Source organism: Suricata suricatta, chromosome 8 (assembly GCF_006229205.1).
Source record: "Suricata suricatta isolate VVHF042 chromosome 8, meerkat_22Aug2017_6uvM2_HiC, whole genome shotgun sequence".
Classification (NCBI taxonomy): Eukaryota; Metazoa; Chordata; class Mammalia; order Carnivora; family Herpestidae; genus Suricata; species Suricata suricatta.
Genome location: NC_043707.1, coordinates 40,425,150 through 40,442,720, shown reverse-complemented (window position 1 = coordinate 40,442,720; position 17,571 = coordinate 40,425,150). Strand labels below are relative to the sequence as shown.

The 17,571-nt window shown below is 41.2% G+C and overlaps 1 pseudogene; it reads left to right on the top strand.

Annotated features, from left to right (window-relative positions):
* Nucleotides 1–6,516: 6,516 nt before the first annotated feature.
* On the top strand, nt 6,517–9,468 carry LOC115297589 (annotated as a pseudogene).
* The last annotated feature ends 8,103 nt before the right edge of the window (nt 9,469–17,571 follow it).

The window sequence follows — 17,571 nt, the reverse complement described above, 5'->3', positions numbered from 1 at the left end:
TTTTTGGCATATTTTAAACATATATAAAAGTAGAGATAATAGTGAAATGAGCCCCCATGAAACCATCATCCTGCTTCAAGTTATCAATACATGACCAATCTTGTATTAATTACCCTCACGTTACCCAGATTATTTTGAAGTAAATCTTAGACATCAGACTATTCCCTCTGTTTTCCAGTGTGTATCTCTAAAAGATAAAGATTCTTAAACAAATCTAACTACAAGATCATTATCACATCTGCAATAAATTAACAATAATTTCTTAAAGCCATCAATCATGTCAGTATTCACATTCTCCTGTCTCATACATTTAAAAAAATAACTTGTTTGAATTGAGATCCAACTAAGGTCCTTACATTACAAAACATTGAGCTATTTTTGTATCATTACGAATTCGTGGATTTAACCATATTTTATGTGTTTGACCTATTATAGTTTTGTTCTTATTGATATCCATGTTTTCCCATCTTTGGTCAGTGGGAGCCTATTCAAATAGGTTCCTGAGTTCTTGAGTCTCTGTGTTTGGCATGACATTAGTACCCTTCAATAGGTTACTTTCTAGTCTGATGAACCGTCATAGGCTTATTTGGAACAATTCCTGCTCCAGACCTGGAATCAACCATTTCTCCAAAGAGATGTGGTTCTTTTTAGTGGAAATGATGTTTAAATATCAAAATCTAGGGGCGCCTGGGTGGCTCAGTCGCTTGAGCATCCGACTTCAGTTCAGGTCATGATCTCTCAGTCTGTGAGTTCAAGCCCCACGTCAGGCTCTGTGCTGACAGCTCAGAGCCTGGAGCCTCCTTCAGATTCTGTCTCCCTCTCTCTCTGACTCTCCCCCGCACACACTCTGTCAATCTCTCTCTCTCTCAAAAATAAACATTAAAAAATTATAAATAAAGGAATAAATACCAAAATCTAGGCTGTAGGAGTGTCACTGATAACAGATTGACCATTGTTTCTAAGCCTTTCTGTAGACAGAGCTAGGGGATTTTATTTATACATAATTTCATAATATATATAAAATTATTATGTATATTATATTATATTATATATAATTATCATATAAATAGGTTAAGTAAATCCCAAGCTCACACTGATACTTCACGCCCAAAGTGAAGGCTATGGAGTTTTTACCTAACTTCACCAGCCTTTCATCTGTACCTCTTTCAACATGCTGAACATGTCAGTTCTGTAAAATATCAACATAAGTACTCATTTAGTTTATCCCATAGTATTCCATAATGATAGTACTTAGTCTACCACCAATAAGGTTATTACTGAGAATAGCAGATTCCCCAGCCCCTACCCGCTTAGGCCACATTCTGCTAAGGATGTAAGTCAACCATTGTGTTTTAAGTCACTGGAATAGTTTCCTGTATCGTTATGCCACCACCTGTTAGGCCAGTTAGGTTCATTTGTTCCATTTCACTTCTTCTTCTTCTTCCTTTTTTTTTTTTAATTTGAGAGAGAGAGAGAGAGAGAGAGAGAGAGAGAGAGAGAGAGAGAGAGTATGTGTGTGTGAAGGGAGAGGGGCAGAGAGAGAGAGAGTGAGAGAAAATCCCAAATGGGGCTCGATCCCACAACCCTGGGATCATGACCTGAGCTGAAATCAAGAGTCAGACACTCAACCAAGCCACCCAGGCGCCCCTCATTTTACTTCTAATTTTTAGAGACACTTTTTAAATGTATGTAATTTTGCTTTATAATTATGTAAAACATTTATATAGATCCAAAGTCAAATCAGCAACATGAAGTATATTCAGAGAAGTCTAGCTTGCAGTTCTGTCCTCTCGATCTATTCCCCCTCCTTCAATAATAGGTACCCATTTAAACAATTTATGGTTTATCTTCCTATTTTAAAAAATAAGAAAATATGCAAGGGCATCAGTATCCCTCCTTTCTCCACCTTGTTTGTTTCCACTTGTGTTAAGAAACTTTTTCCATCCTTAGAAATAGGCAAAAGAAATTATGGGCTGTAGTTCCAGTGGAGTCTGGGCGTTGTCTACTAGATTCTGAGGCAGGGCGGCAGGGTTACCTGATTCTGTGAGGGGGCACAATTCTGGTGAACTTATATTGATCAGGCTATTTTACAACTATGTAGAGAAAGTTAGGTTATAAAAAAATGAATAACTCTGGAGACGATTCTCATACCTAAAAATGCAAATGAGTTTTGTCTAGTAGATTCTACTGAATAGAGAATGTAAATAGCCGCCACTTCAGTTCTTATTGGAACCAGTTTTTTTTTAATTTTTTTAAATGCTTTATTTATTTTTGATACAGAGAGAGACAGAGCATGAGAGGGGGAGGAGCAGAGAGAGAAGGAGACACAGAACCGGAAGCAGGCTCCAGGCTCTGAGCTAGCTGTCAGCACAGAGCCTGACGCGGGGCTCGAACCCATGAACGTGAGATCTGACCTGAGCCGAAGTCGGAGGCTTAACCGACTGAGCCACCCAGGCGCCCCTGGAACCAGTTTTAATATTTTACTGATCCCTAACCAGTTGATGAGTTGAATAAAATATTGACCCATGTTCATTTTATATTTGTACAAGTTATAGTCTCAGAGTTTTAGACACTATACTTTAGCAAATAGTATAGTTTTTCAGTATAGATGTCTCTTGCCTTCATTCCTGGACATGCCTGGGAACAACTCCACAGTAGTATATATAGTCCTCATTTACTTTCATGGCTATTTAGCATCTTTTGAACAATCTCATTATGTTTGGAGAGTTTCCCACATTATGAGTTTTGCTGTCTCCAGGCCTTCACTGCGGTTAAGGCACAGACATGTGACCCAGCTTTGGCCAATCAGACACACTCGCAGAAGACATCGCTTCAGGATGGGTATGGGATGAACCAGGCCTTGTAAACTCTGCCTTTTGATGAGGACGGTAGAGATGTCCCCAGTGGCTCCAGTGTATCCGTGCATCCGGTCCCCAGTGTCACCTGCATGAGTGTTCATGTCAAATATTGTGTCTGTTGAGTAGGACTAGAGGATGAGCAGCATTCTCTGTGTGATTTGGGACTTTAGAGGGGGGACAGAATCTCCAAGCCCAACTTTCTGGCCTTTACAGAGATTTTGTGAGCTTCCTGTAATTTTTTAAAAGTAAGCTCTACACCCAGATGTGTGGTTTGAACTCAGGATCCCAAGATCAAGAGTTACGTGCTCTACCAGCTGAACCAGTCAGGCAGCCATATTATTTTAAAGTAAACTGTAGCACCCAGAAAGATGAACCCAATGATGCCATCCACAGAGAGTGTAGAGTTTGGGGAAACAAGGGATGAGACTTGGCAGGTAGATTAGAAAGGTGGTGTTCCCAGGATCAGAAGAAACTCCAGAAGAAAACTGTTTGGGACTCCCAATTACCTCAGATTGTCTTTTTCTCTCTCCTTTTTTATACGTCTGACATCATACCTAATTTTTTGCTTTTAGCCTTTACATGTATTTATGCCTCCTGGTATGTAGGGAGCTGCCAAGTTCGGCTGCCTCAGGCAAGGAAGTGTCACTCCGCTATTCCGGATTCAGGGACTGGAGACGGCCCGACTGGAGTAGCCAGTAGAACAAAAGATCAACCGCGTGTAGGCTTACGTGGTGTCGATCGCTCCCCTGCCCAGCGTTGCAGTCTGCAAGTTTGGGCTCTCTTACCAATCCTTTAGATGCTGTGTTTGAAATTTCAGTTTCGGTTTCCCCTTTTTCTAAAAAGCACTTGACCCTGTTCCCTAGCAACCGACCCAGGTCAGCTGCTTTGCTTCCTGCCGTGATTCCTATATGGGTGTGGGTGATTTCTCAATAAACTGTGCTTGATCAGAAACGCTTGTCTTGCCTCTCATTCTCTGTGCTCCCTGCCCTGTTCTTACTCCCTCCGATCGTCCGACCTGCGGGCCGGGTCGGAACAGACAAGTACGGAACAGACACTGGTATAACTTCCTTAATGAGGAAACGCGTATAAAAACAAAATTTTTCAACAAATTAAGAAATGCAGACAACTTTCTGGAAGGATCCATGTTTTCTTTCTTTCTTTCTTTCTTTTGGTCATTGTTTCTCTGCCTGACAGAGTCTATAAACCTACACTCAGTACAGAGCATGAATGTAGTAATTGGGCAAAAAATAGATGTCTTCTACCTTCATTCCTGGACACTGCCTAAATGGGATGTAAGGAAGACTTGCCTGAGGTCACTGTGGAAGTGACTGGTAGGCTTGGAACTCAAAGTCCACACTCTTTTTACTGCCCCTTGCTGCCTGGACTGAGTATTTGGAATCACGCTGAGCCTCTAAAACTGTGAGAAATAAATTCTGTTGTTTCTAAACCACCCAGGTCAGGCAGTTTGTTACAGAAACCTGAACAGACTAAGACATCTGTCCTCACACATGAACCACATACTTAAAACAACCAGTTTTCTTCATGTTTCCAGAGCATCTGTGCTTATCATCCTCTGCACGTCCTGCTCACTTTCTTATTGTAAGAGCCCCGGCTGACATTTGCCAGATGCAATTATATGCCAGTGTTTGTGCTCTACTCTTCGTACATTATTATTCAGGGTATGTGTTGCTGAAGTGAGCACTTCGTGTATGATTGTTCAGTATTCACAACACAATGAGTCAGATGCAACTAGTACCCTTATTGGACAGAGGGGACATGAGGTTCTGAGAGGTTATAAACTTGTTCAAGAGGACAGAACTGGCTGCTGATGTGGGACTGAACCCAGTTTTTACAGTAATGCATTTCCCAGCAGTATCATTTTGCCTCTTACTTCTGGAATTTCCTTCTCTTCACTTCTGTCTCTTGAAATCCTGTTGGTCCTTCGTGGCCTATTTAAGAACACACCTCTTTAGACATAAAAAGCAAACAAAAAAAAAAAAACCCTTTCTTTATCCCCAACTTGATGTCTCTCACTCTCTCTCTTTTTTTTAAATCTCTGTAGTGCTTTGAGACTCTTTGAGAATCTCATGGATCCTGAGGACAGAAAAATCATCCTTTTAATTTTCTACTAATCAATGATTTATGTCTTAGCCATAAAGATGAGCCTCTGGAGTGCAGGAGGTGTGTACGGCATACTCGTCCTTGTGTCCTCCACAGGATGTACGGCAGTGACCCAGTAGGCACTCAGTAAACACTTACTGACATGATTTAAATTATTTCTTTTCTTTTTTTTATTTTTATTTTTGAGAGACAGAGAGAGACAGTGCGAGCAGGGGAGGGTCACAGAGAGAATCTGAAGCAGGCTCCAGGCTCTGAGCTGTCAGCACAGAGCCCGATGCGGGCTCGAACCCACGAACCGTGAGATCATGACCTGAGCCGAAGCCGGACGCTTAACTGACTGAGCCACCCAGGCGCCCTATAATTATTTCAACAGCCTTCAATCTGGTCTACCTTGTACTTCTAAGACACATTTTTATCATGCCGTTTTTTACCAATGCTTTCTGTTGTGTGCTGCATTTCCTCACAATCTGGCCCCTATTTGAGCATTTTACTCAATTTAGAACAGATTTTTAACTCTCAACCTCTGCCGTAGTCAAGCTGGTCTTGTGGGCCTCCCACATTGTGTGGTCATTCGTGTCTTTCTGAAATGGCTCTCTCCATTCCTTGACTTCTCTTACCTTGCAAGCCCTACTGCAAGCACTGCCGCTCCATGGAACCTCCTCTAACTAGCTCACTCATCCTTTTTTTCTATATATTTCTACAGTACTTGCAAATCATACCCCATAGTTTGAACTTATTCCATATTTTATTACATAAGATGGCTTTTAAAATTTTTTAGTGTTTATTCTTGAGAGAGAGAGAGAAAGAGAGGCAGAGCTTCAGCAGGGGAGGGGCAGAGAGAGAGGGAGACGCAGACTCTGAAGCAGGCTCCAGGCTCTGAGCTGTCAGCACAGAACCTGATGTGGGGCTCGAACTTACAAACTGTGAGATCATGACCTGAGCCGAAGTCAGATGTTCAACCAACTGAGCCCCACATGAGATAGTTTTATCTCATCAGCTAACTTGAGAATACAGAATCCTGTCTTACTACTCATCTTTGTATTGTTCTGTGGCTTAACATATGAGTGGGCCATAACTAAGGAATATTTGTGGATTGACTTTCCTAATTATAATCTTCTACATGTTTTATTTTCACTTCTGATTCACAACCCATTTGGCAGTGGTTTCTAAGGCCTTTCTCCACCTTCCCCCACCTGAGGCTTTTAGTCTCAGGTTTCTCCTCGTGTGTAAAAGTCTATAAAAATCTATAGTATTGAAAGACATTAAGGGAACATATCATCACATAGTCTACCATGTAATCCATTTTATAAAACTAAAACTCCAAAAGCTGTAAATTGGGTTACACTCCAAAACTGTAAATTGGTTTTTGTGTGGCCGTTTTCTTTGAAATGGGTCACCCTGCCTGTTGCAAATTTACGCCGCCACAGATGATCCCCCACTTAGAATTATTCAGCTTTATGATGGCACAAAAGTGATACACAGTCAGTAGGAACCTCACTTCACATTTTGAATTTTGATAATTTCCTAGGCTAGTGACATGTGGTACGACACTCCCCATCATCCGCAGCTGGGTGCCAGCCACACAGTCACGAGGTAAACCACCAGCCCCCCCTATAACGGTTCCGAACCCACACAGCCATTCCATTTCTCACTTTCAGTACAGTATTCATCAGAGGTCCAGCACTTTATCATACAGTAGGCTTTGTGTTAGAGGCCGTTGCCCAGCTGCAGGCCGATACAGGCGTTCTGAGCACGCTGAAGGTGGACACGGCCAAGCTTTGGTGTTTAGGAGGTTAGGCGTGTTAAAGGCATTTTCAACTCTAATAGTCTCCACTTATGATGGTTTTGTGTGGTTGTAACCCCATCATAAGTTGAGGAAGATCTGTTAAAAACAAAGAAAAACAAGGAAATTTGCTATAGTACTTGTAAATCTTCTGTAGAATGCTGCTTCCCTTCTATCACAGATGAAGAAACATCGCCTGAATGATATGGAAAAGGGAAATGAAAGCAGAATACGGAAGTGCCTTCTCCAGGTTTTAAAGTCATTCTCTCTTAGCCTTATGTACCCTCAATGTTAGCTGCTTCAGGTTTCTGTGAGGAACTATCTTATTTAGTCTTAAAGAAAAGGGCTCTGAATTTTAGGATGATACTGATGTTAGTTTTAGTCTCTCTTAGTTTACCCAAGTGATTAATGCTGTGCTAGGAATTTAATAACGAATAACATTATTTCCATAGTCGAAATAGCTCACTTAGTATTGACCCTTCTGCCCAAGAAAAACACAAAAATGAGATGAAGAATACCCTGAACAGAGTATAGGAGACTAGCAAATTAATTGCCTTTATGTTAAAATTATCCAGTTTACACTTTGAGGAAAGAAAATAGGGCTCTTTGCTCCTCCCCACTCGACAGACGGCTGCGTCTTCTGGTGCGGTGCCAACCACGTCCCGGAGACCCGATGGGGAGGTCGGAGTACCTGGATGTGGCTGCACTGGGCGCTGATCAACAGGGCTGCTTTCAACATCATTGACCTCAACTCCATGGTCTACAGGCTCCAGTATGATTCCACCCACAGCTAATTCAGTTCTCTTGTTTCTATCAAGATCACCCGTGACTGATTTCAATGGCACATTCAAGGCTGAGAACAGGAAACTTGTCATCAATGGGAAGCCTATCTCCATCTTCCGGGACTGAGATTCTGACAACATCAAATGGAGTGACACTGGTGCTGAGTATGTTGTGGAGTCCGCTGGGGACTCACTGGGGCGCACATGAAGGGTGGGGCCAAGAGGGTCATCTTCTCTGCACGATGCCTCCATGTTTGTGAGAGGCATGAACCATGGAGAAGTATGACAACTCTCTCAAGATTGTCAACAATGCCTCTTGCATCACCAGCTACTTGGTCCTACTGGCCAAGATGCTCCATGATAATTTTGGCATCATGGAGGGATTCATGACCACAGTCCATGCCATCAGTGCCACCCAGAAGACCATAGATGGCCCCTCTGGGAAGCTGTGATGTGATGGTCAAGGGGCTTCCCAGAACATCATCCTCCTATTGGTGCCTCTAGGCTGTGGCAAGGGCAGCCCTGAGCTGAATGAGCTCACTGGCAAAGCCTTCCATGTCCCCACTCTCAATGTCACAGAACTGACTTGCTACCTGGAGAAAGCTGCCAAGTATGATGACATCAAGAAGGTGGTGAAGCAGGCATCAAAGGGGCCCCTCAAGGGCATCCTTGGGTACACTGAGGACCAGGTTGTCTCTTGTGACTTTAACAGGGACATCTACCCTTCCACCTTTGATGCTGGGGCTGGCATCACTCTCAGTGACCACTCTGACCACTTTGCCAAACTCATTTCCTGGCATGACGATGAATTTGGCACCTGGTGGTGGACTTACAGTACACATAGCCTCCAAGGGGTGCCAGTCCCCTGGATCGCCAGCAAGAGCAAGATGATGAGAGAGGCCCTCAGCTGCAGGGGAGTCCTTGCCCCAGCTCATCCCCCAACACACTGAGAATCTCCCAGTCTCCACACCATCCCCATCCCAGAGCCCCTGAAGAAGGAGAGGGGCTTGGGAATCATGCCGTCATGTACCATCAGTAAAGTATACTGTACCCAGCCCCCCCTCCCAAAAGGGAGCATGATTCTTAAATCATTGGGGAAAATAGGAATGTTCTAAATTAAATACACACTTTATTTCTAATACTTTCTGTATAGATTATCTGCTTGGTGTAGATCTTTACAGAGAACAGAACGAGAGGTTCCCAGTTAGCTGGTCAAAACTCACTTTTAACAACAGAAAGAGTCTTTTATATTTATGCCCAGCAGGATATAATTTATGCTGTAGAACAGTGATAGCTGTGTGCTATTTTCCATTCATTCACCCCTTCCCAGAGTTAGACTTTTCATGTAGTTACCCTGTTTCTTCTTCATCATTTTAGATATCAGATAAGTATTAGGTTGCCAGGTCTCAAGGAGCTATTTCTAAATTAATGAAGAAGACTATATATATACATCAGCCAAAAATCCTGGTCTTATAGCAGAACCTGATAAAGCTCTGGGTTTTTTCACTGGTGAGGGGGGATAGGTAAGTACTCTTTTATATAGGCATGAACCGTTCATTTTTTAATATTTTATTTATTTAAGTAATCTCTACCCCCAGTATGGGGCTCAAACATATGACCCGAGATCGGGTGTTTTATGCTGTTCCCACTGAGCCAACCAGGTGCCCAAAGGTATGAACACTTTTTAACAACCATTCCCCTCTTTCTTTCCAGGAGAATTCTTACTTTGTTTGGAGAAATGCTCTTCCTAGGGCCATGGGCTGAGATGCAGTCAGAGAGGTAGCCTGGCGCCAGATCATACTGGCAGCCAGTTATGAATGTTTGTATTATATTCTAAATTCACTAAGATGTAAGCTCCGTGGGGTGCCAGGGTGGCTCAGTCAGCTAAGCATCGGACTCTTGATTTTGGCTCAGGTTCCTCAGATCGAGCCCTGCATTGGGCTCTGTGCTGATGGCGCAAAGCCTGCTTGGCATTCTCTCTCTCCCTCACTCTCTGCCCCTACCACTCATGCTATCTTTTCTCTCAGAAATAAATATTAAATATATATATATCACCTCTGTGAGATCTTGGATTTTTGTCACTGCCAAATTTCCAGAACAGTGCCTAGCTTCTTAAATGAAGGTGTAATGGGAGGGTTTTACACAGAGGAGTGATGTGGTCTGGTGTACAGAGACTAGATATAGTGTGAGCAGTGTTCTATGGGAGTAAGGGGTTAGTGGGGCCACCATAGACCCCACCGGGAGTCAAAGGACGGAAACTTAAACTAGGAGATCATAGTAGAGGTAGAGAAGTGGCCAGATTCACATATTTTGAAGATGCAGGGACAAATTTGCTAATATAGACCATAAGAGAAATTGAGAAGATAGGAATGACAAAACAGTGATTGAGCAAGTTTAGTTCAAAATTACATGGCCAGATAATGAAGCTTTAAGTAATCATAGGAACTTCTCTCTTTGATTCTTTTTTTTATTTTTTAACGTTTGTTTATTTTGAGAGACGCGCACAGGGGAAGCAGAGAAAGAGGGAGAGAGGCTCTCAAGCAGGCTCCACGTTCGGCATGGAGCCCAATCGGGGACTTGATCCCATGACCATGAAATCATGACCTGAACTGAAGAGTCAGACGCTCAACTGACTTAGCCATGTAGGCACCCCTGATTCTTATTTTAATTTTTATTGTTATTTTAAGATATTTTTTAAAGCTTATTTATTTATTTTCAGAGAGAGAAAGCATGAGTGATGGAGGGGCAGAGAGAGGAGAGAGCAAGAGCCCCAAACAGGCTCCATACCAGTGCAGAGCCTGATGTGGGGCTTGAACCCAGGAACAGTGAGCTGAAGTTGGACTGAACCACCTAGGTGCTCTCCTGGTTATTTTTTTTTAAACTATGTTAAAATACACATAAAATTTACCATTTTAATGATTTTTAAGTATACCATTTAGTGGCATTAAGTACATTCACAGTACTGTGTAATCATCACCACAATCTATTTCTACATTTTAAAAAAAGACTATTTTTTTACAGTTTTAGGTTTATGGCAAAATTAAGCTGCTAATATAAAAATTTCCAAAACATTCTTTGTTCTCATAAACCCATAACCTCCCCTACTTAGAACCTTTTCATCAATCCGAACAGAAATGTTGCACCCATTAAACAGTATCTTTCTATTCCTTCCTCTCCCCAGCCTCTTCTAATAGACGTAGCCTCTTCTACTTTGTCTCTAAAGTTGCCTCTTTTAAGTGCCGCACGTAAGTGGAATCATTTGTCCTTTTGTGTCTGGCTTATTTTGAGGGCTCTTCCATGGCATGGCATCTATCAGTTATCATGTTGAAGTATGCAGTATATATCATGTAATTCCTTTTTAAGACTGCATAATATTCCATCGCATGTATATACTACATTTTCTTTATCCATTCATCTGTTGACGGACGCTTGCATTGTTTCTGCTTTTTGGCTATTGTGAATAGTGCTGTTAAGAACATTAACATACAAATATCTGTTTGAATCCCTCCTTTCCGATTCTTTTGGCTATGCATCTAGGTGGAATTGCTATTTCATATGGTAACTCTTTTTTTAATGTTTATTTTTGAGAGAGAGAGAGTGTGTGAGAGCCAGGGAAGGGCAGAGAGAGAGAATTTCAAGCAGATTTCACACTGTCAGTGCAGAGCCCAATGTGGGGCTTGAACTCATTAACCATAAGAACATGACTTGGGCTGAAATCAAGAGTCGGATGCTCAACCAGCTGAGTCACCCACACACCCTAGACCATCATATGGTGATTCTGTTTAATTTTTTGAGGAACTACCAAACTGCTTACATAGCAGTTGCACCATTTTATATTCCCACCAGCACTATTTCAGAGTTCCAATTTCTCTACATCCTTGCCACACTTAATATTTTCTGCTTTTTTGTAACAGCCATCCTGGTGGGCGTGAAGTGGCATCTCCTTATGGTTTTGATCTGTGCTTCCTTAATAAGTAGCAATGAGCATATTTTCATGTGTTTAATAATCATATGAATATTTTCTTTGGAGAAATGTGTATTTAAATCCTTTGCCCAGTATTACATCGGGTTGTTTTGTTGTTGTTGAGTTATTGGTGTTCTTTATATGTTCTGGATAGCAATTCCTCATTAGATATATGATTTGCAAATATTTCCTCCCATTCTCTAGGTTGTCTTTCACTCTCTTGAGTGACACTTCGATGCAGTGTTAGTGTTGATGAAATCCAGTTATCTGTTTTTTTCTTTTGTTGCTTGAACTGTGTCATGTCTAAGAAAAGCCAAGAAGAGGGGCACCTGTATGGCTCAGTTGGTTAAGCATCTGGCTTCAGCTCAGGTCTGATCTCACTGTTCATGAGTTCAAGCCCTGCATCGGGCTCTGTGCTGACAGCTCAGAGCCTGGAACCCGCTTCAGATTCTGTGTGTCTCTCTCTGACCATCTCCCATTCATACTCTGTGTGTGTGTGTCTCTCTCTCTCAAAAATAAATAAAAAGCATTTAAAAAAAAAGCCCAGAAGATTTGTCTCTATGTATTTTCTAAGAGTTTTATAGTTTTAGTGCTTACACTTAGATTTTTAAATCATTTTGAATTAATTTTGTATATGATGTGAGGTCACATTTCAGTTTTATTCTTTTACATGAGGTTATTCACTTACCCTGGCACCATTTGTTGAAAAGACTATTCTTTCACTATTGAATTATCTTGGTATCCTTGTTGAAATCCAACTGAACATAAAGAGTTTATTTCTAGATTTTTAATCCTATTCCACTGATATATATCCTCATGCCAGTAATACTGTCTTGGTTCCTGTTTGTTTATCGTAAGTTTTGAAATTTGCAAGTGTGAGTCCTACAACTTTGTTATTTTTCAAGATTGTTTTAGCTATTCTTGGTCCCTTGATGTCCATATGATTTCAGTGTCAGTTTGTTAATTTCTACAAGGAAGCACCCCTGGGATTTGGATAGGAATTATTTTGAATATATAGATCAATTTGGAGAATGCAGCCATCTTAATGATATTATCTTCCAATCCATGAACATGGGATGTCTTTCCATTTATTTAGGTTTTCTGAATTTTTCACCAGTGTTTTAGAGTTTTCAGAGTATAAATATTGCACTTTAGTTAGGTTGGTTCCTAAGTATTTTCTTTTTGATGCTATTGTAAATGGCATTTTTCTTATTATTTTAGAGAGAGAGAGTGCATGAGCAGGGGAAAGGGGAAGAGACAGGAGAGAGAGAGAGAGAGAGAATCTTTTTTATTTTATCTTGAGAGTGAGTGAGCAGGGGAGGGGCAGAGAGAGAGGGAGACAAAGGATCTGAAGTAGGCTCTGTGCTGAGACCAGGGAGCCTGAGGTGAGGCCAGAACTCACGAACTGTGAGATCATGACCAGAATCAAAGTCAGATGCCCAACTGATTGAGCCACTCAAGCGTCCCAGAGAGAGAGAATCTTAAGAAAGCTCCATGCTCAGTGCAGATCCCAACATGGGGCTCGATCCCATGACCCTGAAATCATGACCTGAGTTGGATGTTCAATCGACTGAGCTAACCAGGCACCCTGGCATTTTTTTCTTGATTTCATTTTCAGTCTGTTTATTGCTACTCAATAGAAATAACACCAATTTCTTTTTTAAAGTTTATTTATTATTATTTTTGAGAGAGAAAGAGGGCAAGAATGAATGGGGGAAGGGCAGAGAGAGAAGAAAAGCGGGAATCCCAAGCAGGCTTGTGCTGTTAGTGTGGAGCCTGATGCGGGGCTCAAACTCAAACTGTGAGCTCGTGACATGAGCTAAAACCAAAAGTCAGATAGTTAACCAACTGAGCAACCCAGGTGCCCCAACGTTAATTTCTATATATTGATCTTGTACCTTGCAGTTTTGCGGAACTCATTTATTAGTCCTAATAGTTTTTTAGTTAATTCCTTAGAATTTTCTGTATATACAGTCTTGTCATCTGTAAAAGCATAACATCTTTACACTGCCAAATCTATACATAGAGAGAGAATCTGAGGAAACCAAGCCTTTAGGCTTTACCCAGAAGTGAAAAACTAGGTTCTCGAAGTCCTTGGACTGAGTTTTCAGCTCACAAGTGTTATGAAGCCTGTCAACGACAAATAAAGGCTTCTCAAGGGTGGAAGAGCCTGAACATTCAGCCACAAGGATACGTATCGTAAAAAGAATAAAACTGCCCAAGATTTCTAGACTATCTGTGCCACTAAAAGTTTAATGGGCTGTCACTTGTAAGTTTTCATTTCCTTGTCACATCTGTGAAGTACAGTGACAAACAAGGTGCACTGCAGTGGTTAAGGAAGCGAGGACCTTGGATTCAGAAAGAGCAAGCAACCGGCCCGATCTAGAGTATGCCACACTTTGCTGGACAAAAGGTCTGGGTTCTCCATGAAATCGATTACAGGGAGGAAAAACCCTGTGTTTGCGGGAGTGCAGAGAGGGGCATGATTGTCATAGAAAATAGAACACTTGGTAACAGCCAAGTGCAATGTGTAAAACTGTTTGGATACTGATTTGAATAAACAGTAAAAAGACACGTTTAAACAACCAGAAAAATTTTTAAATGGACTACACAGTGAATGATATTAAGAAACAATTGTTAAATTTGTTTGGCATGCTGATGGCATGGTGATTATATTAAAAATTCCTCAGAGATATATAATGATTATGAGTGAAATGATATCTGGGATTTGCTTTAAAATACTAAAATTTAAAAAATGGAAGAGGAATGGATGACATAAGATTGGAACATGTTAATTAGTTGTTCAAGGTGGATGATATGTATGAGGCTTCCCTCTATTACTCTCTCTCCTTTTGCATACCTTTAAAATGTTCAGGGGCACCTGGGTGGCTCAGTCAGTTGAGCATCCAACTCTTGACTTTGGCTTAGGTCATGATCCCAGGGTTGTGGGATGGAGCCTGTATTGGGCTCCACACTGAGTGTGGCACCTGCATAAGATTCCCTCTCTCTCTCTCTCTCTCTCCTTCTCCCCTGCTTGCACTCTCTCTCCCTCTCTAAAATTAAAAAATTACATAAGGACAGATTTAACTGGACAGTTAAAGATTTTCTGTATTGAAATACCAATCATTAGTTGCAGTCTTTTTTTATAGCTGGGAACACTGGAAACAAGGTAAATTTTGATTTCGGGGGTTTGGTTAAATTAATTATGTATATCTAAGAATTTTAACCTATAAAAATAACAATGTTTTTAGGTCAGGATCTATCAATGCTGACTCATTTTGGAAGTTTTATCTAATGCAACAAACGAGGAAGAAATCAGAGGTAAAAATCAGAAAGGTAAAATTAGCCTCTGTGGATAATACACTTATTGACTCAAAAAAAATCCAAGAGAATCAACTGAAAAATGAATATACAAAGAATTCAAGATAAAGGATCTGAGTACAAAAATTAACATAACAACAACAAAAACCAACAGCTCTCAAATATACATCTAATAAGAAATTATGTTGAAAAAGACCCCATTTAAACTGTAAAAATAATAAGAGGTAAACATCCTAAACTTGCAAAAAAAAAAAAAAAGAAAAGAAAAGGTTAGCAAGAAATGAACAACATCTTTAAGGGCACAAAGGAGTACAGGGGAAATAAAGGCATCTCTTAGTCTTGGGTAAGAAGACTCAGTAGTATAAAGTGGTCAGCTATCCCTAATTAAGATATGGGGCACCTGGGTGGCTCAGTCATTTAAGTGTCTGACTCTTGGTTTCGGCTCAGGTCATGATCTCGCGACTCGTAAGTTCGAGCCCCGTGTCAGCTTACACTGACAGTACAGGGCCTGCTTGGGAATTCTCTCTCACCCTCTCTCTCTGCCCTTTCCAAAAAATTAAAAAAGATACTAATGTAATGTTATCTACATAAAAATATTAGCAGGACTTTTTATAAACTGACAAAACTGATTCTAAAGAGCAAAAGGAAAAAGTAAAAAGCAAGAGTACTCGGGAAGAATTCTAGAAAAGGAGAGTGATAAGGGGGAAGACGAAACCATTGGACACGAAAACAAGTATAAATGTGTGATACTGGTCAAGTGTAGATATTCACACTCGTGTTCCAGAATAGAAAATCTAGATACAAATCCAAACGCATATAGGAGCAGAGTGAATTTGTTCCACATATCCATGCCAAAGGACATTTCTAAAAGATGCTCTTTAGGCAGAAGGAACAAAAAATCCCAGATCAAACTAACAGAACTGTGTAGATTTGCCCGGTGGGGAGTTAGACATCTCTCAAGCTCATGCGTCTTTGGCTCTATCAAAGCTCAACAAAAACTACTTGCAGATTGCTGAAAGTTCTCTCTCATGCCTGCACATTTGAATATGCTATTCTCTGGGTCCAAATGCCTTTTCCCACCTCCTCATCTGCCAAACTCATACTCAACCTTCCAAAAAGTTCAGGAATCATTCTGTGCAGTATTCTTCCTTGAGAAGAGATAGAGTATGTGCAGTGTCTCCTAAGTGTTGACATTTCTCCAATTTCTTGCCTCTCCATTTTGTTCTCCATCTGCTATTTGTTCTTTACAACACTGCCAGAGGACTGTTGCTAAAATACAGATCTGATCATGTCTGTCTCCTGCTCAAAAATATTTAACGTCCACTAAATGCCTCTATATCTATAAAATGAAGTATGAGCTTCTTGGACATGGAAGGCATCCAATGCCTTCCAGGATTTAACTCCAGTCCTCTCTGTTCACCTCAGATCTACTACAGAGGCCTTGCACCCTACTCTGAGGTAACCCAGCCCCCTCACCATTCCTTAGTTCTCTCCACCCCTCGGTTCACCCAAAACTTTCTGCTTGATTTGCCTTCCCTCCCTCTCCTCCACCCCACCTTCATTTTCCCCACTCATTCAGATCTTTGAAAGCTCTGTTTTCAATGAAGCTTCTTCTAAAATCCCATTAAGAATTAATGATTCATGAGGCACCTGGGTGGCTCATTTGGTTAAGCATTCAACTTTGGCTCAGGTCATGACCTCATAGTTCGTGGGTGTGAGCCCCACATCGGGCTCTGCCTGGAGCCTGCTTCAGATTCTGTCTCCCTCTCTCTCTACCCCTCCTCTGCTCATGCTCTCTCTCTCTCTCTCTGGGTGGCTCAGTTGGTTAAGCGTCCGGCTTTGGCTCAGGTCATGATCTCACGGCTTGTGGGTTCAAGCCCTGCGTTGGGCTCTGTGCTGACAGCTAGCTCAGAGCCTGGAGCCTGCTTTGGATTCTGTCTCCCTCTCTCTCTGACCCTTCCCTGCTCGTGCTGTCTCTCAAAAATAAATAAAACACATAAAAATTTTTAAAAAAGTGATTAAACATCAAAAAAATTTTTAATAAAAAATTTAAAAAAAAAGAATTAATGATTCATGGGGCACCTAGGTGGCTCAGTTGGTTAAGCACTGATTCTTGATTTTGGCTTTCACAGTTTGTGAGATCGAGCCCCACACCAGGCTCTTCACTGACAGCCTAGAGCCTGCTTAAGATTCTCTCTCCCTCTCTGTCCTTCCCAAGTTTGCTTTCTCTCTAACTAAACAAATAAACATTAAAAAAAGAATTAATGCTTCACTCCTGAGCTTGCGTAATTAGCATTTATTTCATTATGGGTTTATATGTCTTTCACTAGTCTATAACATTCTTGAAGCCACGTCTTACTAGTTTGTTTCATCCTCCTACAGTTTAATACACTGCTTATGCGGCACCTGGTAGCTCAACGTGTTAAGCATCCAACTCTTGATTTGGTTCCAATCATGACCTCATGGCTCATGAGTTCAAGCCTCACATGGGGCTCTGCGCTGACAGCATGGAACCTGCTTGGGATTCATTCATTCTCCCTCTCTCCTTCTTTCCCTTCTCCCGCTCTCCCCCCCGCCCCCCACCCACCTCTGCTCACACTCTCTCCTTCTCAAAATAAATTTAAAAAATTTTAAGATGCACTGCTTACAATAGGATAATAAATATTTACAAACAAAAATGAATAATTTTTGTATAGAACGAAATAAAAGAGTGATGTGTGGTAAGTACTGAATAAATGTGAA